The following is a 20250-nucleotide window of genomic DNA, read 5'->3' on the forward strand; positions in this document are numbered from 1 at the left end:
GAGAAAACCGAGGCACAGGGAGGGCAAGGTGCCCGAGGTCACTCACCTGGTTAATTGTAGAGTCAGACTAAACATCCAGAGCTCCTGGCTCACGGATCACATCTCTCCTGTGCACCACCCCATCCTTCTGGATCCGGGCAATAAGGGAACGGAGACAAATAGACACACACACACACACTTGTGCACACACACCCCACCCGCCTGCACCTGCTGTCAGACGGAGGGCAGAAGCCACCGGAGACGGAGGGCCCCGGGGGCCTGGGCGCTGAGGCAGGAAACGGGGCACCGCTGCACCCGTGGCCTCCCCAGAAGCCGATTCTCCCACATACAGTGTTCTTTGTTTTCATTAGGGAAAATCTCAATTAAAATGATTACAGCTACAACAACAAAAAAAATCACAGAAGAGAGAAAAAAAGGAGTTCAGTTAAATGCAGATTTATTCGGGATGATGTTATGAACTCTGCTCAACGCCTCTAAAATTACCCATTAATGATTACACACTAATTACCCACCTTTGTATTGTTCTAGAAAGGAAGAGATTCATTCTCCCTGGAGCAGAGTAGGTATTCGGTGAGAGGATGCCCCCTGCGTACTTTAGGGCGGACCAAAACAGCCCTCCTTTTTGGTAAAATCATGAAGAGGCCGGGACGGCTCCACAGAGCTTTGCCCTAAAACGCCACCGCGAAAATGAACGCTGTTTTCCCTTCTGGAGGTTTTCCCTGCCTTCATCAGAACAGGGTAGTTTGTAACCGAAGCCTGGCACCTGCGGGCTGTGAGGGTCTGGCGAGGGTCTCATGCCCGTGGTATTTGCGTCGTTTTGCTCCTGGGGGCGGGAGGGGGCGCTTATTCCCTCCGAGGGCCGCTGTTGCCACCGGCTCCGTGCTGAGCCACCGATGTTCAGGCCACAGCTGTTCCCCACGTCAAGGACAGGGCAAGGTTGTGGCCAAGGCAACAGGTGAAGCAGGAGGGTGTGTCCCTGGGGTCGGGCGCATCTGTCCATGTGTCTGTCCCGGGGGGGTGGGGTGGGGGAATCAGTCCAGGTTCCCAATGTCTGCTCTGTCTGCAGAATTTCAATTTCCTGCCATCTTGATGTTCAAGCCTAAGGCTTCCAGACTTGCTGGTCTATCTGTGCAGCGGCACGGAAGGCCCTTGTCAAAGCACACGTTCCAGTTTTTGGCTCATGGGTGTGCTCGACGGACCCTCGGAGCAAGGTGGGGTGGGGGGACGGGAGGGTGGGGGGCTCTGGGTCAGGGCTCCCTGTGCGCCATCTCTCGGGGTCCCTTCCCTGCAGTCCCGGGGGAGGGGGCGGCGAGGTCGCATTGTCTCCACAGAATAGACAGGAAATCTCTGTCCCAGGAGGTAGACGTGTCCAACGTCACTTAGGTGCAAGCTCGGGTTTTCAAATACAGGTCTGTAAAGCCCCAGCGTTCAAGATTTCCCTCCCTGCCAGGAATGAAGAAGACTGTCATGTGGCCTGGGAAATGGGGGTCGGGTGTTCGAGGAGCATCTGAGTCCCTGGAAGACCGGGGGGTCGTCCCCAGCAGGTGCCAAGGACTGAAGCCCCCAAGGAGTCAGCAGTGAGGTCCTTGTCCTGGGAGGAGGGAGGTACAGAGAGAAAGGATCCCAGCTGGTCTAGGATTTGGGAATTCCCTGGAGGGGGGTGTGTGGAAGTCCATCAGCTCAGTGGGTGGTCCCAGATGTGGGGTGGGCTTGCGGGGGGGGGGTAGGGACTACCCCAATGGAGCTGCAGTCAAATGGTTCCCCAGAGCACTGACTGCTTAGGAGTGACCCTGGGCCTCTGCCCCAACCTGTCCTGCGGACTCAGCCCCTTCCCCACTCCCTGCTGCCCCCCTGATGCCCGGACTCGCCCTGCCCGGTTCTGCAGGCAGATTATTCCACTTGGCACCCCAGTGCCAAGTGGCCAGGTTCCTTGCGCCCTGGCCGACGATCGCCGGCCGCCAGGGAGAGTTAGAACGCCTGAGACGTGAGATTTTTAAGTCTATTGCATTTGGGGGATGTATTCATTCCTTCAGCTGCTAGCGTGCATTTCCGGAGCATCTCACAGGTGAGGGCGCCATGCATGGCAAGGGGCGAGGACCAGGGAAGGAACACGCGCGGGGCCGGCGGCTTTGAGGAACTTGGAGCGTGGTGGGGAGCTCACCACAGCGGAGTCACCTCATTCTGGCTCCGCTGGGAGGGAGGCCGTGTGTCTGCTGGTGGGTCATTCCATCGGAGTCCTCCAAGATACAAGAGGGGACAGAGACCTGACTGCTCTGTCCCAAGAGCCAGGAGGCACTCAGTGGCAGGTGCACGCAACATGGAGAGAGCAGGACATCTGGGAATCACGTGGTCTCTGTGCCCAGGAAGTCACCCAGGAGGCAGCCTGGGATTAGGGCACAGTCAGTGTGCCCAGACGGATAAGGCGAGGGGTGCCAGGCAGGGGGGCGGGGGGGCATCTCGCAGCGAGCGCCCACGAAGACACGATGGCAGGGAGGACCAAACACTCCACATGCGAGCTCCAAAAGGCCAGAACGGGCACAGGGACACGCACAGGGCTGTGCTGTCCTGTGTGCGGGGACGGGGGCTTGCGTTTGGCGGGAGAGCGCTAACCAGAGTTTGGGTCACCACTGTCAAAGCGGCTTGTTCTTCCCTGAGCTGGGTCGGTCCTGGTGCACCAAGGGCGGGCTTTTCCCAGACCGGGAGGGAGAAAGTGACCGGGGGAGAGCAGCCGGCTCGTTTTGCCAGAAGTTTGGGTGGTGGGGGGATTTCCTTGCTACGGTCACCAGTCTGCCGATTCCTAGGCAAGGAACAAGTCCTGGGGTCCCTGGGGGGCTCAGTCGGTTGAGCGTCCGACTTCGGCTCAGGTCATGATCTCGCGGTTCGTGGGTTCGAGCCCCGCGTTGGGCTCTGTGCTGACAGCTGGGAGCCTGGAGCCTGCTTCGGACTCTGCGTCTCCCTCTCTCTCTCTGCCCCTCCCCCTGCTCAAGCCCTATCTCTGTCTCTCTCTCAAAAATAAATAAACATTATAAAAAAAAAAAAAGAAGAAGAAGGAGCAAGTCCTGTAGGAGGGAAGCCGGGTACGAGACACCGGGGGGAGGTCAGATGTCAGATGGCAGGCACTGAGCTGCCGAGGGGACTCGGCCCCGTCTGCCCTCCCTGCCTGTCTGGGCGACTCTAACAGAGCACCCCAGACCGCGTGCTTACAGCCAAAAGACATTAATTTCTCACGGTTCCGGAGGGTGGTTGGCCTGGTTCATAGCCGCTATCCCCTCTCTGTGTCCTCGGGTCGCAAAATGGGGGCTCTTTCTGCATAAGGACACTGATCCCTCCTGACTTGACTGCCTCCCAAAGGCCCCACCTCCTGACACCATCCCCTGGAGTTGGAGGAGACAACAACTCGGGTCAATGACATCATCTTCCTACTTCACTGCTGTCCTGATGTCCCCGGAGGATGTGCACCTGGTGTGGAGCTGGACGGGGCTCGGAATTCCCCAGAGTATTTTCACTTTCCGTAGGGTTTCTCATCCCACCCATTTCTTTTTTTTTTTTTTTTTTGAAGTTAATTTTTTTTTAACTATTTATTTATTTATTTTGAGAGAGAGAGAGAGAGACAGAGCATGAGCGGGGGAAGGGCAGAGAGACAGGGAGACACAGAATCGGAAGCAGGCTCCAGGCTCCGAGCTGTCAGCACAGAGCCCGACGCGGGGCTCGAACTCACGAACCCCGAGATCACGACCTGAGCCGAAGTCGGACGCTCAACCCGCTGAGCCACCCAGGGACCCCAGGACTTGTTCCACCCATTTCTGGTTGTGACTTTGGTTGCTTTCTTGTGAAACCAGCTCACCACCCCACTGTGCCTCAGTTGTGCCGTGGAGGGGGTGGGGGAAGGGTGGTTTCTGTTAATGATCCGCTCGCTGGTCTCCACCCCACCCCGTCTCCGAGCCTCCCACGGGAAGAACAAAGACATCTTTGCACGCCCAGTGTCTAGAAGAGCCTGACTCAGGGTGGATGGGGTGGAAGGGAATAGCCTTAGTCCTTCTACGCCCTGCTATCCCTCGGCCCCTTCCGGGGCTCCAATGGGTCCACCGACCTGCGGACGAGAGGGAGCCACCTGTGGTGTATGGGGGGGTTGCGGGGGGTGCGCTTCCCTCCCGAACCCGCCTCTGACCCGAGGACCCCCTCTCTTGAAGCCTGAGTCTCCCTGCCTGCTTTTCCATTTCTTCACTCAAAGCTCCGGTTATGAGGGAGGTGAAAACCCAAGAGGTGGTGTTTGCTCTGTAGAAGGGATGTGTTCCAACCAAGTTGGCTGATAAGTGATTTTCTGCAAGCAGGGTAATTGGACGGGTGTTCCCATGGCAACCGAGACCTTCCTGGAAACCGTCTGGAGGGGGTGCAGGAGGAGAGGGGCCGGCTCTGGATCTGCTGGGCCGGCCAGGCGGGAAGGGGGTGCCGCCTGGAGATCCTCCCCCACACCACCACCCTGACTCTGGGTCCTCCCTCTCTCTGTCCCCTCCTGTTCCTCGGGCCACAGAGATCATTTCACACTGGAACGCGTCCTGAGCGACACTCACCGTTCCCGGGATCTGTCATCTGTCTCTCTGTCTCTCTCTCTCTCCATTAACAGAAACTGTGCTTTTCGACACCGTGATGTTTTACAACGCAGCCGGTGACAATTTACAGACCGCGAGCGCTGCCATGGGATTCTCTGAAAACGCCCTTTGAAGGCGGATGATGTAAACATCCCATTTCACAGATGTGGGGACTGAGGCCGGCACCCGATAAGGGACTGGTGGTGCAGAGAGGCCAGAGGTATGGCGAGACGCCGGGCCGGCTGTGACCCCAAACTGCCCGGAGCGCAGACGCTCCCCTTACCCCATCAGCAGGGGTGGGGCTGAGAGAGAGAGAGCGCGCGCGAGAGAGACAGAGACAGGGAGTGACGGAGAGAGATGACCTTCCCTTAACCTCCCTCCCTCCCTCCTCCACCCGGGGACTTCTAGCGCCGCTCCCCCACTCCCCTGCAGCAGAGGTGGGCAGGAGGGGGGCTGCCTCCAGAAGTGGGAGGTTCCTGGCTGCTGTTCCTAATGAGTGTCATTGTGAGATTTCATCAGTGCCTCCCCGCCTCTCTCCGTCACCCGAAGGGGCCTGGGCCCCATAAAAGTGGCAGCTGGGTAAAGAAGAATCAATCCTCTGCTTTTCACTGCTCGCCCTTTGAACCGGGAAGGGCTCCCAAGCGCTTGAAAGAGCATGAGTGTGTGCGTGTGCGTGCGTGCGTGTGCACGCACAGGCGAGGGCATCCGGAAGTGCGGGTGGGGTCTCTCCAGGGGGCAACAGGCTCTGTACTTAAACTTGCTAATAATAATTACGTATTCCTTTTGTTTGTTAGAAAAACACTTAGGTCTATTGTACGAAGACCCAAGAGTCATTGGTTAGAGAAAAGCTAGAAAAGTCGGGAATCTGGAGCCTTGCCTCTGGGAGTTCCTCACGCTTTGAAAAAGGATTCGCAACCTACTATGCGTTTGGCACTAAAATTTGCTTTTCCTCTAGCGTTTGTCTCGTAAACCTTGTACTTTCGCTTTCGTTTTTATACGTTGATCATTTGCTTAATTATTTGGAAGTTTATTCATTTATTTTGAGAGAGGGAGAGAGAGCCCGAGTGGAGAAGGGGCAGAGGGAGAGGGAGAGAGAAACCCAACCAGGCTCTGCACCGTCAGCTCGGAGCCCCACACAGGGCTTGAACTCATGAACCGGGAGATCACGACCTGAGCCGAAACCAGGAGTCGGATGCTTAACCACCTGAGCGACCCAGGCGCCCCTATACGTGAATCGTTTAGTAAAGCCTCATGTACGTACAGAATGAGCAGACCGAAAATAACACACATCCTAAATGCACAGCGTGATACTTTTTTTTTTTTTTAATTTTTTTTTTAACGTTTATTTATTTTTGAGATAGAGAGAGACAGAGCATGAACGGGGGAGGGTCAGAGAGAGAGGGAGACACAGAATCTGAAACAGGCTCCAGGCTCTGAGCTGTCCGCACAGAGCCCGACGCGGGGCTCGAACTCACGGACCGCGAGATCGTGACCTGAGCCGAAGTCGGACGCTCAACCGACTGAGCCACCCAGGCGCCCCCACAGCGTGATACATTTTTACTGAGTGATCTTATCGGGGTAATCTGAACCCAAATCAAGAAACAGGCTACCGGGGCACCTGGCTGGCTCAGTCCGTAGACCATCTGACTCTCGATCTCAGGGTTGTGAGTTCAAGCCCCACATCGGGTGTGGAGGCTACTAAAATAAAGATATTTTTCAGGAGCCTGGGTGGCTCAGTCAGTTAAGCATGCGACTTCGGCCAGGTCATTTGAGCCCCACATCCTTTTATTTCTTTATTTCTTTAAATTTTAATTTTACATGGGGAAAGAGCGAGCGCTGGGGAGGGTCAGAAGTAGTGAGACAGAGAGAGAGAGAGAGAGAGAGAGAGAGAGAGAGAGAATCTCAAGCAGGTTCCACGCCCATTATGGAGCCCAATATGGGGCTCGATCCCATGACCCTGGGATCACTGCCTGAGCCGAAATCGAGAGTCGGACGGATGCTCAACCGACTGAGCCACCCAGGTGCCCCTATCTCGTTCTTTTTTAAAAACGATATCGTTTTCCACTGTACGGATGCATCGTGACTAAGTAAGGGAATCCCTTGATAGACACTTGTGTATGATTTGATATAAGGCAATATTGTTTTAAAAAAAAACAGGAATTCTTTTACATTTCATGGACTAGACTTCAATCAATGCTGTTGTAAACAAGGCTTTAAGTAGTCACCGAAAATACAATTCAAGTGATGACCCGTGGGAAGTACGAATGCGCCCCTACAGGATGAATGAGCGTAACCCGATGGGGCGTTGTCCTCAGGGGGAGGGTGGGGGCCCCCGTGGCCCAGGATAAAATGTCCGGTGGCCTGATGCCTTCTGAAAAGCGTGCTGTGACCCCAAAGGGGACGCGGTGGGGACGTGGACACCTGGTTGATAAAAGGACACCTTTTTTTCACGTCTTTTCTTTTTTTTTCAACTTTTTTTTTTTTTTTTTTTTTTTTTTTTTATTTATTTTTGGGACAGAGAGAGACAGAGCATGAACGGGGGAGGGGCAGAGAGAGAGGGAGACACAGAATCGGAAACAGGCTCCAGGCTCCGAGCCATCAGCCCAGAGCCTGACTCGGGGCTCGAACTCACAGACCGCGAGATCGTGACCTGGCTGAAGTCGGACGCTTAACCGACTGCGCCACCCAGGCGCCCTCTTTTTTTTTTTTTTTCAACGTTTTTTTATTTTTTTATTTTTTTTATTTATTTTTGGGACAGAGAGAGACAGAGCATGAACGGGGGAGGGGCAGAGAGAGAGGGAGACACAGAATCGGAAACAGGCTCCAGGCTCTGAGCCATCAGCCCAGAGCCTGTCACGTCTTTTCTTTTGGTTCACTGGATACTTGGGTTTGCCTTGGGTTTGGGCACAGACGGTCAGTTGCTCAACATTTCTTTTACTGTGACAAACAGTACTGAAATAAACAATCTTAAACTTTGTATACTTGAGGGGACACTGTGGACAGTGCTATGCCAGAGTGTATGGCCACTTAAAAATCTTATATATGGGGGCGCCTGGGTGGCTCAGTTGGTTGGGCATCTGACTCTTGATTTCGGCTCAGGTCACGATTTCGTGGTTTGTGGGAATGAGCCCTGTGTGGGGCTCCACGCTGCCGGTGTGGAGCCTGCTTGGGACTCTGTCTCTCCCCTTCTCTCTGCCCCTCCCCTGCTCATGCTCTCTCTCTCTCTCTCTCAAAATAAGTAAGTAAACTTAAAAAAAAAAAAGAATAAAATGACCCCCAGGTTAGGTGACTGACAATAAATGACACCCCGATTGGGTGGCTGAGAACTGTGTTCGTTACTTCTCGGTTTTCTGTGGATTAGCCTGGGCAGGTCAGGCAGGCGGCAGGCTGGCTGGGCTCAGGGTCCCGGCTGAGAGGGCCCAAGTGGCCTCGCAGCCTTGGGGAGGTGAGCCTGGCCTTCTCCCTCGGTGGTCCCGGTGTTCCAAAGGCCACGGGCGCTTCCCAAGTCGGCGCTGCGTCACATCTCTCGTTGGCAAAGCCAGCCGGGCGGCTGAGCTCAGAGCGAGCCACCCAGGGGCACAGACTGAGGCAGGCAGGAGCAAGTTGGAGCCGTTATTACAACAACCTGACCCAGAAGGGCACGAAGAGGGAACGTTGTGGCAGGCAGTATAATAAAAATAAAATTCTAACAGTCCACCATCTTAAAAAAAAAAAAAAAGTCCCACTTAACTCCCAAGTTAAACCAGAGGTGGCCAATTTGGGAATTAACCTTCTGGTAGGACCCTCCTCCTTTTCGGTTCAATCAGTCTCCAACATGGAAAGAACGCTTTGCACTCAAAGGTTTAATTACGGGCTTTCCTTCCCACTTCCCGCTCCCCTCTCCCCCACAGGGCTCGGCTGCAGGATAATTAGCTGCCTATGGATCAAGGTGGCCGTGCACAGCTCCCATAAAGGGGGTGCATGTGTGGCAGCGTTGGGGGCGGGCGTACCGAGCACACCCAACCAGGTCTCTAGTTGGATCGGTTCGCTGTTTAATGTGGTCTGCTGCTAACAGCTACCTTCCAGCACTTTCCAGTGCTTTGGAGGCATGGGGGGGCAGTTGGTCATTAAGCGCCTGCCGCGACTGAGAGTCCCGGGGAACCGGGCGTCCCGGCTGCCCCGCGATCTGCCGATACTGCACGCAGGGGAGAACAAGGAGGGGGCAGGTGTGGGGGCAGCTGGCAGCCGGCTCTGACCTGAGGGCGGACACCCTTACGGCTGGCCGTTCAGGGCTGGAGGGTCCCGGGGCGCTGGGCACGGAGGCACTGGCCCCAGGTGGAGGAGTGGCCAGCCACCTCTGGCCACATTCTTGTTTTAGGGCCCCACCCCACCCCAAATCTCCTTCCCTGTCCCTTGCTCCACACCGACCACAGTTGGGTAGACGATTTTCAGGGAGGCTAAGTGTTGGGGGGGGGATGCCTCAGGGAGAAGGAGGAGGCAGACTCCGTGGCGGGTGCTCATGCATGGGAAGGGACGTCTAGCCCCTCAGTTCTAGACACAGCAGGACAGGTCTCCTTGAGAGCCCAATGGGGACCCAGTAGCACCTTATTCCTCAGCACAGACCCGGCTCCTTTCCCCTGGGTCCTCCGCGTGCCCGCTCCTGCCGGCTCTGCACCCCGAGGGGGTCTCCTGGAATAAAGTCAGGGATTGAAAAGAATCCTGATTCATCGCAGGGCCTTGGCTGCCGAGAAAATTCTCTTGAAGGCTTTCTTTTCTTCAGCTGCTGCTTCCCAGGGGTGAGGGCTTACAGAGTTGGCTTTTCAGCCAACTGTCCATGACTCAGAGCCCTGAGGGGCCCAGGAAGGAGAGGGGCCAGAGACCCAGATGTGGGGCGGGGATGGGGTAAGTGAGGTCCCACGTTGGGAGAGCAGAGCCGGGGGCCCGGACACAGTAACTAACAATGCGCGTTAATCCGTGACCACGCGCGCCTCTCCGGCCGGGCATCGGGCGGACGGTCTTACATATTTGCGTTCCCTTCACTCACATCCCCCTTGGGGGCATCTGCGAATGCCCTCATTTAGATGAGGAGGAAGCACAGGTTGCCTGAGCCCGTTGCCAATTGCAGAGTCTCATTTCTTCCAGATGCTGCGTCTCGACCCCCGGGGTGGAGGCGAGAGTGGAGACAGAAGGGTGCCAGGCATTCCCAGGGCGGGGTGCCGGGCTCGAGGCCGGCTGGGGCGTCAGGAGAGGAGGGGTGGCAACGGCCCTGTCTTGCTCATCTTGGGTGAGGCTGGTGCCCTGTGGATCTCTCCAGCAGCCCGCTCTCCACGGGGGCCACGCGGAGGGTCCAGCGTATCAGGGACCCTCAGACACATCCGGGCGTTATCAGGGAGGCTCTCACGGCGGCCGCAAGGCTGGTCTGAGCTGGACGGTGGTGGAACTGACACAAAAGACCATAAACAAGCACTGAGATCTACCCCTTTCACAAGGTAACACCCCAAAAAGCGGAGCAGAGGAAGGACTCAAAGAAATGCTGCGAAAGGTTTCTTGGCAACTGCAGAGTTGTGCCCTGAGGGTGTGGCTGACAGCCCGGAGCCCTGGGTCCTGTCCAGACCCCTCGGTCCCGTCTGGACATCTCTCTCTCCCTCTTTCCCTTCTGTAGCTGTGTGCGAGCTCCTGCTTGCTCTCAGGCCCTCGGCCCGTGCTGGCACCCTGGCCTGACTCCAAAGAGCAGAAAGGCCACGCAGAGTTCTTTCTCTCTTCCATCTTCAGAAGCTGTGAGTCAGTGTTCGTATTTTTAGCAGCATACACGAATCTGCTGCATGGAAAAGATTTGGAGGGACGCTTGCACCGGTAAAGTAACAAAGGCAATTAATTTGGATCCAGTACCTAGGGCTAGAGCTGGCCAGCCAGTGTTCTTTGATCCAGGAAAGGAAAGAGAAGGAAGGTCTCCTGGTTCTCCGGGGATGAAGGCCCCCATGGATGGAGGCAGCCCAGGGATGGAGACACTCCGTGGACGGAGACACCCTGGAGAAGGGGGCATCCTTAGACTTCCCCAAGCAGCAGAGTGGAGCTCCCTGTCCTGGCGGGTGACTGGCATGGCCTGGAGCCCGGGACACTGTGGACGTAGGCCTGGCTCAGGGCAAGCCTGTACCACCCGCAGAGGTCAAAGAGCGTGGCTTCCTTCGCGTTGACTCCTCAGGCCCCCGAAAAAGCCGCATGGCCCCCCGGGCATCCGGTTCACCCTGATGACAGGCTTCTTCCCCACGACCACCCCGTGCTGGAGAGATGCCGGGTCCCTCCTGCTCTTGGGAAAAGCTGAAACTTTTGCCCTTGGCTTCTGAGGTCGTCCTCAGTCAGTTCCTGGCACCCCCCCACCCCTACCGCCCCCCCGGCCCACCTCATGTATTGTAAACGTACGAAGCTCAGATCTGTGACCAGACCGTCGGCGTCTACACCGACATCTTTGCCATGACCATCCCTGAGGACCCTTCCAGGAGGCGCTATTGTCCAAGAAGAGTCTCAACTCAGAAGTTACAAGGCACCGGGTCTGGCCTGACTGTGGCCCCTTGGACAGCTGCTCTAACGTTTCTGGGCCTCAGTTTCCCTGTATTATCATTTGACGATCCATGTAATGGGTGGAGACAGCATCACGCGCATAAGGGAAGGGTGAAGCCAGGTTTTCCCCGCTTGTCTTACAGGGTTGCCCAGAGGACAAAGTAAACTGAAAGGGGGGGGAACGCTCTCCAGCAAATTGAAGGCGGTGACGCATATGAGACGCCTGGTAATCCTCTCCCTGGGGTTCGGCCGCCTGGACCCGGGATCGGCCCGGCTTCCTGGGATGAACTCGTCATTCGTGACAGATCAGTTGCCTTTGCTCCTGGAAAGAAAGCAGGAGGTTTCTGGGGGTCGGAACCATGCACAGAGGTGGGTGGGCCCTCGTAATCCCTGAGTCATCGGCTCAGACGGTTTCACCCCTCTCTGGATGCCTCGCATTCTCGGCAGGCCCACGGGACAACCCTGACCCCCCAGCACACACACAGACCTTGTGCTGAGATGCCCCATCACAGACACCCGGAGGGGGGGGCTTCAGATCCGAGCCAGGCCCCGCAGCGAGCCTCTGCCCAAGGAGCAGACCGCCGGGAAAGGGTGGCTGGGGCCCCAGAGACTCTCCGGGTTACCCCCAAACCACCGACTCAGAACTCACTCGCTCTGTTATTCAACAGTGTTGGGCATCGCAGGAGAAGTTGCCGATTGCCCGCCGCCTGGCCAGGCCCGGCCTGAATCCCCGCGAGATGATGAGGCGGGAACTGGTGGCTGGTCCTCGAGGGCCTCCTCCAACGCGATCCACACCGTGGTCAGGCTGTCCCAGCACCACCTCCCCACATCCTCCCAGCCGCCTGGTCCCGGGGGTCGACCCTGCACCTGGCCTCTGTCGGGTGTGCGAATTCACATCGGCACGCCTGTCCCCGACCTGGTTCGGGCCCTCGGCCTCTTGCACCTTGTCTCACAACGGTTCTATTGCGACGGTCCTGAGGTTTAAAAACATTTATAAATAGCATAACAACATGAAGTTGAAACACTCACGAGCCCTCTGCCCAACACAAGTGTTTCCTGCCCGCCCCGGCTTACCTGCCGCTCACAACCTCTCAGGGTCGCCTGGCTGCCTCTTTTCAGCCTCCTTTGTCTTGATCAAGTGAGATTTTTCCCAACTACGCTGTGCACTTAGCAGCTTTCTGGCTCCCAGATGCAGAAACTTGAGGGCTCCCGTCTCCCTGCCTGGTACCTGTCTCCTTCCGCCCCCCAGCCGGCTCGGGCTCTGGGGACACCCCTCCCTCCGGCCAGTGCCACCGCTGCCCATGTCCGGCGTCCCCTCTCGCGTATGCTTCAGTCCGTTCGCCCGCCGCTGGGCCACGTTGCAAACAATCCCGGGCCGCTTCCCCCGCGTCCGGAGACTGACCATCTCTCAACATGTGCTGTGAATTCGCTTTTTAAGGGGAATTGCTCCTTTTCAAGAAACATCTGAAAGGGGCATCTGGGTTGTGGGGTTGTGGACCACGTGTTATTCTCCTCCTCCTCCTTGCTGTTAATGAAGAAAGCCGAATCCATTTTGAACCCTTTAAAATGTTTCCAACATTTCACCATGAAGATGTTCAGCAGAGGCATTACAAGGAGGCTCACCTCTCAACTCGACGATCGTCCGTCATGCGGGGACGTTGTCCTACGCGTGGACAAGCGTGCCACGTGTGGGTGCTGTTCAAGATGCTACCACAGGGCCTCTCTGTTACAAGGAGGTCTGCCTTCGCCCTCTAGGGGCCCATCATGGGGACAAAGAGAGGACAGGCATATGCACCTCTATGCACATAGCATTTGTGCTATTGGGTGTAGGTCAATTGTCAGCCCGCAAATGGTCTTCAGCCCTTTGAGGACACAGCAAACCTGGGCCGGACCTCAGGGGAGGCTCTGCAGAAGAGGTGAGGGAGCACAGAGGGGGTACCAATTTGACCTGGGAGGGCAGGTGAGACTCTGGTCGGAGGTGGCATTTCGAGGGTGGGCGTTGCTAAGCAGAGCCAGGATAAGGAGGCGGAAACTTCCAGGCTGGAACAACGGAGGTGTGAAAGGGTGAGGGGTCAGGGCGCAGGCAGGAGAAGGATCCGGGAGGCTGAGTCAAGGTCAGAAGGCAAAGGGTGATGAGCGCCTGGCTAAGGATTTTGCATCAGGTGCTCTCAAGTACGAATTTCCAGGGGTGGGGGCAGGTTCGTGTGAGGAGAGATCCCACCGGTGGCAGCGGCCTTGGTGGACAGGAAGGAGACGGGATGCTGGTGAGGCAGGCACCGACTGGGGCAGCCGTCATAACTCAGGGAAAATGCTAGAAGCAGGAGGGGTGGCGATAGGAGAGGGGGTCAGAAACACCCAAGAGACAGAATCCAAAGTTGACAGATGTGCTGACAGTCCCTTCGAGCTAAGGGGGCGGGGGCGGAGGATGGGCCACCCCGAGGCTTTGAGTTAGGGACTTCCGGGGAAGGGAGTGGGAGACAGCGAGCTCCGGTCTGAGTCTACAGAGTGTAGAGGACCAGGGCGCATTCCAGGAGGAAAGGTCCGGACCTGAAACCCAGAGAGGGGAGGGCATTTGAAATCATTAAAAACAGGATAGAAAGATGTTTAATGATACACGTTTAATGCCGTGGAAACAAGGAGCGACGAGCAGAGAACAAACAGTAACTAACGATTATTCATCATGGAGGGAAATTCGGTTTATCCGTGCGCCAGTACTTGGTTAACTGGGCGTGTGGGTGGGACAGAGGCTTCTGGGTGGACACAGGTACAGGCTGGTGGAGAGCAGCCAACCGTCACTCCTGTGCTGGGGTCGGGGTGAGGGCCGAAGGGAAGGAGACACTGGAGGGAAACCAGAGGGCGCTGCCTTGGGCGGTCTGCAGATAAACAGTCTTCTCCCCAAGCTTGCAGAGGGCTGGGTCCACCGAGACTCGCTCACGTGAACCTCCATGGTTAGGCTCACGCACGCACACGCACGCACACGCGTGTGTACAAACAACGAGGCTGGGGAAGTGGCTGCTTTGAGAAGGTGTCTCTGTCTACTCAATCCCAGCTGGCTTCCTGAAAGAGGGGGCACCCTCCCCTCTGCCACCTTGCTCTTCGGCCATTTTCTCCCAAACTCCTGCCCCCCTACCCCCATTTATGCAGGGGCAAGGGTGCCCTGAGAAGCAAGAACCCCTAACCTTCCTCCGAGGCTAGGTCTGCATGGCCCCTCCTGCCTCCGGAAAAGCATCTTTTCAGCCCGAGGATTTCCACCCCCGCCCCCACAGCTCATTGGAGCCACAGTCCCAAGTAGGTTTCTGGTCTCAGTGAAGACGTCAGGGCTGGGGGCCAGGTGTCTGCTTTTCTGCACATCAAGGAGAGCAGCAGACCTTTCGGGAAGGTGGCTGGTTTTGTCCAGAAGAGTGTAAATCTCTCTGGGATCTGTCTTCCATCCTTCACTCTCCCATTAACCCGGTGGTGGTTGCGGGGGAGGGGGGGAGGAACCCTTCCCCCCGACTTCTTTTTTTCTACTTTAGCCCCCTCTTCTGTATTGTTTTGTTTTTTTAAACCTCTGTGCCCAGCTCCCATGATGGGAAGTGCTGTTTATGTCCAGGGCCCCTTAAAAAGGCCGCTAACGGCTCCCTGGCTGCGGTCCTCTGCGCTTGTCTCCTTGGCAACCGGAGGCAGGGAAAACAGAACCTGTCACATGGAAAATGTCAGTTACAGCAGATCTGGGGAGAGGAAAGGAGGGGTGGGGCGGAGGGAGGAGAGAGGGGAGGAGTGGAGGGGGAGGGGAGGGAGAGCAGGCAGGGGACCCCGGGGCCTGCCGCCACCCCAGGCTGGCGCCCCTGCCCTGCCCAGCTGATCATCATATTGTTCCAGAGGTAATTCGGTGGCTTTGGGCACAGAGCAGTGCATCCTAGCAGCAAAGCCCCTCCAGCCGCTCGCTTGAAGCCCGGTCTGGGCAGGCGAACCAGGAGGTTCGGGGGAGAAAAAAAGATGTCAAATCTCGGCCACCCAAAGACCCCAGCCTCTGCTCCTTCCACCCTCCATAGTGATGCCCATCCTCGCTTTATGCCAATTGATCCATGCCTCTGCCGAGAAGAGGAAAGAGGTTCGGGCAGAGCGTTAATATTAATCAACACCGGCCTCTCTCCAAAGGACAGCGGGGAAGCAGAAACAAAAGAAGGAGGTTTGCTGAACAGCCCAGAATATTACAGCGGGAGAAGCAATCAGTTAATGGGACTGGATGCCAATGAGGTGTGTGGGGGCTCCCGAGAGTAGAGAGGGCTGGAGAGAGTGTGCGTGTGTTCGTGCGTGTGTGTGTGTGTGTGTGTGTGTGTGTGTGTGTGTGTGTGTGAGGGTGTAGGTGGTGGGCATGCGCTGTCTGCAACCTTCTGCTGTTGTCCTCGGAAATTCCCGCAGCCTCCCCAATATTCTGATTTCCCGGGAGAAACTCGGGTGTGGGGACGAGACAGGCTGCTTGCTTGTGCGCGGTTCTTGCCGGACCGGTTCTGTTCGTTCTGAGAAGAGTAAGCCTCCACACGAGGGATCCAGGAAGGGGCGAAGGAGGGTTGCCCCGTCTTGCACGGGGATGTCTGGGGGAGTCTCCGGGGAGGCTCTGTCTGCAACGCGGGACACCGGACGTACCGGGGACGTCCTGCTTCGAGGATCTCTCTCGCCCGGGGTTGCCTCTGGCTGAAGTCGCATTGCCTTCTGGCAGTACATCCTCGAGCCCCGGCTGAGTACAGGTTCCCCCTTTAATGCCTGGTCCCCTGTAAGCATCCTTGCAAAACCAAACAAACTTCCCGATATCAGACGAAACAAACAAACAAAAAAACCAAAACAAGAAACAAAACGCAACCGCAGCAATGCAGCGATGGCAAAACCGAATGCAACTGACCCCCAGACTTCCAGGCTGTATTATCTGCTTCAAAGGTTCCAGCTTTAGGCAGCCGCAGGGGAGAAAAGAGGAAATCAATTATTTTCCCATGTTCTGTCACTGTAATCTCTCCCCCCAAGGTTTGCTGGGTGGGGACGCTGCTCCTTTCTTTCATCTTTTTCCAGGACTCGTCCAAGTGACCATCCGGTCCACGTGGTCCCCGAAGGTCCAGGAGGAAGCTGGTCTGCCGGTGACTATGTCAATCATGGCTCCACGTGCCTGCCACCACGCGCCTCGCTTAGAGACCCATATGGACCTTCCCGTCAGGCTGGGACAGACTTAAATTATGACACTTTTCATCTTGATTGACAATAACCTTCCCCTGGAAGTTGGGGAACAGCCCAGCTACAATTACGTCTTGTACGATAAAATGAAGGAAATAATTTTATGATTCATTATTTTATGAATATGGTCTCTGGCAGTTGGCTAAGGAGATAATCTTCATTCCCACTGCTCCTGCGTTTCATTATTTTATTAAGAGTTAACTCTCGATTATCCACATGTGAGCCAAAGAGACGATTTTATTCCCACAGCTGTTAGGTCTTATTATTTTATTATTATTGGTTTGGGTTTGTCCCCGGGCTCCGTTCCGGGTGTGAAAAAGAATCACGGTTTCTCATTCTGAATTACGTGCAGTAAACGTTTATAATCTCACTGCCACCTCTCCCTTCTTCTGGGGTGGGTGGCTATTTTCTTTTTTTTATTGCGGTAAAAGACACATTATGCAAAATTACCATGTTGACGATTTAAAATACCGCGCAGTGGTATTTAGTACGCTCATGATGTTGTTGCACAACCATCACCCCTACCTAGGTCCCAAACGTTTTCACCCCCCGAAGAGGAAACCCCGCGATAAAGGGGTCCCCCTCCAGCCCCGGCAACCAGGAATCTGCCTTCCGTCTCCATAGGTTTCTTCCACTCTGGACACTTCATGCAAATGGAATCGTACAACAGGGGCCATTACTGCCCATAATGGAGCCAAGGTCCATCCATGTGGCCGCAGGGACCAGAACTCCGCTCTTCTCCGTGGCCGAAACAACACTCCAGTGTGTGGACTGGCCGCACTCTGCTTATCCATTCTTTCGTGGATGGACCTTTGGGGCGTTTCCATCTTTGGCCGTTGTCCATGGTGCTGCTGTGGACACCCGTTTTCAATTCTTTTCAACTGGTTTCGCCAGCGGCCGTACCCCCTTTTCAGTCCCCGGCATCAGGTGTGAGGGCTCCAGTTCTCCAGGATGTTTCTTCCAGCCGGCCTTCGTTGTGTCAATGGAAAAAACCAGTATTTTCAAGGTCAATCTCTCTCCATGTCCCTGGCCTTCGACCTTGGTGCTGTGATGTCATCCCTTGGTGCCACGAGGGGTGACGGAGCAGCGGGAGAGTCAGCAGGAATGCTGCTGTGCCCTCTGACCCGGGAGCTGCGTGTCGTGGGGAGCCCACAGAAGCAGGCCCACCGGGGACACCGCCGGGCAGGGGATCCTCATGGTGTGGGGGGGGGCGGGGGTGGTGCTGGGCTTTGGAGAAGGCTCTCCGTCTGCCATTAGCTGCACGGCCTTGGGAAATAATTTCCTGTTAAAATGGTGTAGCAGACCCTGTTGGTGCCCCACTCAGAGCCCCTTGACATTGACCTCTGTTTGCTCTTACGCCCGGACTCGCTGCCTGAGTCAGGATCCTTCTAGGTAGAGGCATCGGCCAGAAGTGCTGAGGACTGATGCCCCGGAAGCAGCCCTCCACCCAGGGTGTGCAGGGACTTGGTGGATAACCTCTCGGGCTCCAGGACGGGTCTCTCTGTCTCCCGGAACTTGCTGCTGGAGCTCTGTTCGCCCTCGGTGACAATCGTGACAATCGTATGAATGAGGTATTTCCATAGGCTCCTTCCGGTCCTCGCTCCCCACTGCTGCCCTCTGCCCTCCCCTCTTGATTAAGTGACTTGCTGTCCTTTCCTGGCCTCGGAGTCCCCTCCCTGGGGATCCAGCCACAATGTGTGGGTTCTGTCTTTCTGTCTCCATAGATTTTCACCTCCTGAACGGGCTCGGTCCCGCAGTGGACGCCAGCAGGTCCTCGTGGTTGTGAACACGGACAGAAGCGGTTTGCAATCATCAGTCTGTTTTGGGGAGCTGTCTCCCACGGGGAGAAGCAAAGTGGAGGCAAATATGGAGGCAGCTTCATTTTAGCACGCTGTTCTTATCCTGTTAACGGGGATCAGCAAGGCGCGTGATGCAAAATCCCAGGTGTTTATCTCGTGGGGACAGCACCCATGTTCCGCCGCTGTGGTTTGGGTCCCTCTCCGAAATGCTTTTTTTTTTTTTTTCCCCGAGGCTGAGTTGCAGATGAGCAGACTTTCCCTTTGAGTATTTCCCCCTCAGGTGGGGCGGGGAGGGCCGGTGGGTGCGATAATGCTGGTCTAGAAGCAAAAAATTGGCTTTAGATAATCCACAAAGTGGATAATCAGCCGTGGAAAATTGAGAGGTGGCCATGGTTATTTATCCCTACCCTGATAGGGACCATCTCGGGGGAGAGGATGGGATGAAACCTGATGAGGGAGAGAACCAGGACCTGGAAGAGAGAAGGGGCGGGGGGTGCTCAGTTCAGCAGGGTCCTCAGTAGCCTCTTCTGGAATGGGCGGCTGCCAGCTGGAGCTGACGGCTGGGAGGACCACACGTTCTCGGCCCCTCTCACAATCCACCCTTCCTTCAGGAGGTGCGATCCACTGTCACATGTCATGAGCCGTGTCCTCAGAGCCTCACACCCTAAAGATCAAATCTTCTTTAACAGGGCTTCCAGACCTTACCCTCTTAGCAGGCTCCCCTGACTCCAGTCTTTACCAGATTTTCTTCCCGTGAGAACTCAGTTTCCCCAGGACCAGAGCAACACAATGGAAGCAGAGAAACAGTACTGGCTTCTTGGGGGGTGGGGCTCTCCAAGAGGACGGGGGTTGGGCGGGGGAGAGGTGGAAAGAGGTCCGAGGGCAGGGAGGATGGAGGAACTGATGGGCGGCCCACGTTGGCCCGTAGTCCCCTGCTCACCCTTTCCTTGCCGTCGGGCTGGGGAGTGCTCGGGCCAACTCACCAATTATCTTGGGCAAACAGAAGGAAGATCAAGTTTCTACCTGCGCTGCCTTCCCGCCTAAATCCTCGAGTGCGGGAGAACTTGGAGCCCCTGCCTCCCAGACCCCGTCGTCCCCCATCGCTATGTGTTGGCATCTTTCCCAGGGAGACAGAGAAACAGGTGCTCCTGGTGCTCCGGCTGACCTCCGCCCTGGGGCTGCCCCCTGCTCCGCACACCAGCCCATCGTCTCTCAGCCCTGCCGGCCCCCACCCCTCACCTTTGCCCCCTGGCCAGCAGGCAACGCGTGCGGTGTGTGTTTGGAGGAGGAGAGAAATCGCGTGTAGGGTCGGGTCAGGAAGCGCGTGGAGGGACTCTAAAATGTGTAGACTCTTGCCCGTTCTGAGAGCTCCCACTTCGGATGCCTCTTAAAACCCAGGAATCCAGGCTCCTGCCCGCTGACCCTCCGGAGGGTCCAAGGCCGCACCCGCCCTGGCTGTTCACAGCTGGCCTCTCCCGGGCCAGAGTGCCCGTGCTGCTGGGACTATGACGTTCCGGACTGCGGGGCTGAATTTTTCTCCGCACTTGCCCTGAGTTCTTTGTAATAATAGCTGCTCCTGGGCCATCACCTTCTCCATCAGAGAGACCCATCAAATGAACCAGCCGAGCCCATAAATTATAGCACAAACCGTTCCAAACAATAAAGGCAATTTTACTTACTGAACCATTAAATTTACATACTTAAATTAGACCCAACCAGACGTCGCACGGGGATGTCTTGGGGCCAGGCAAACAGAGTTTCGGGAAGTACGATCTGGCGGTCCCCACCCCGCACATGAAATTAATGAGGTGCTTCAACTCAATCATCATTAAAATCACATCTTTATTTAGGTACTTAGCTGGGTTTGACCTGCTGCTGTGGGCAGCCCCGGAGTCACCCCTGTGCCCTGGGCCGCCTGACCGCCAGCCAGAGGTCAGCAGGCGGCCGGTGGGTGTCTGCGAGGCGGTTCGAGCCCGGGACGCATCATTGGCGGACGTGGTTTCTGCCTCCGGGTTTTATTGGAGGCTTGACTCTGCTTTTCTCTTGTTTGGAAACCAGAGCCAACCTCTAGGAGACGCCCCCAAAGTGGTCTCCTTTGACCCCCACGTTGAATCTGACAT

General features: G+C 56.2%; 4 long non-coding RNA genes across 5 annotated transcripts; 3 read left to right on the forward strand and 1 right to left on the reverse strand.

Moving 5' to 3' along the window:
* Positions 1 to 1048: 1048 nt before the first annotated feature.
* LOC131497268 (uncharacterized) lies at positions 1049 to 2309 on the forward strand. Its single transcript, XR_009254846.1, has 3 exons — positions 1049 to 1211; positions 1410 to 1605; positions 2034 to 2309. It is a non-coding gene; the product is annotated as an uncharacterized LOC131497268 (long non-coding RNA).
* An 11416-nt stretch (positions 2310 to 13725) lies between these two features.
* On the reverse strand, positions 13726 to 14803 carry LOC131497840 (uncharacterized). Its single transcript, XR_009255179.1, has 2 exons — positions 14306 to 14803; positions 13726 to 13964 (listed from the first exon to the last, which is right to left on the reverse strand). It is a non-coding gene; the product is annotated as an uncharacterized LOC131497840 (long non-coding RNA).
* An 84-nt stretch (positions 14804 to 14887) lies between these two features.
* Positions 14888 to 17785, forward strand: LOC131497763 (uncharacterized). 2 transcript variants are annotated; one of them, XR_009255132.1, is made up of 5 exons: positions 14888 to 14989; positions 15161 to 15365; positions 15531 to 15637; positions 16173 to 17337; positions 17724 to 17785. It is a non-coding gene; the product is annotated as an uncharacterized LOC131497763 (long non-coding RNA). The 2 variants fall into 2 exon arrangements; XR_009255131.1 differs by lacking the exon at positions 14888 to 14989 and having other exon boundaries at positions 14996 to 15365.
* Positions 17786 to 17801: 16 nt separating this feature from the next.
* On the forward strand, positions 17802 to 19813 carry LOC131497764 (uncharacterized). The gene is made up of 4 exons (XR_009255133.1): positions 17802 to 17902; positions 18056 to 18275; positions 18820 to 18936; positions 19134 to 19813. It is a non-coding gene; the product is annotated as an uncharacterized LOC131497764 (long non-coding RNA).
* Positions 19814 to 20250: the final 437 nt, after the last annotated feature.

Source organism: Neofelis nebulosa, chromosome 16 (genome assembly GCF_028018385.1).
Source record: "Neofelis nebulosa isolate mNeoNeb1 chromosome 16, mNeoNeb1.pri, whole genome shotgun sequence".
NCBI lineage: Eukaryota > Metazoa > Chordata > Mammalia > Carnivora > Felidae > Neofelis > Neofelis nebulosa.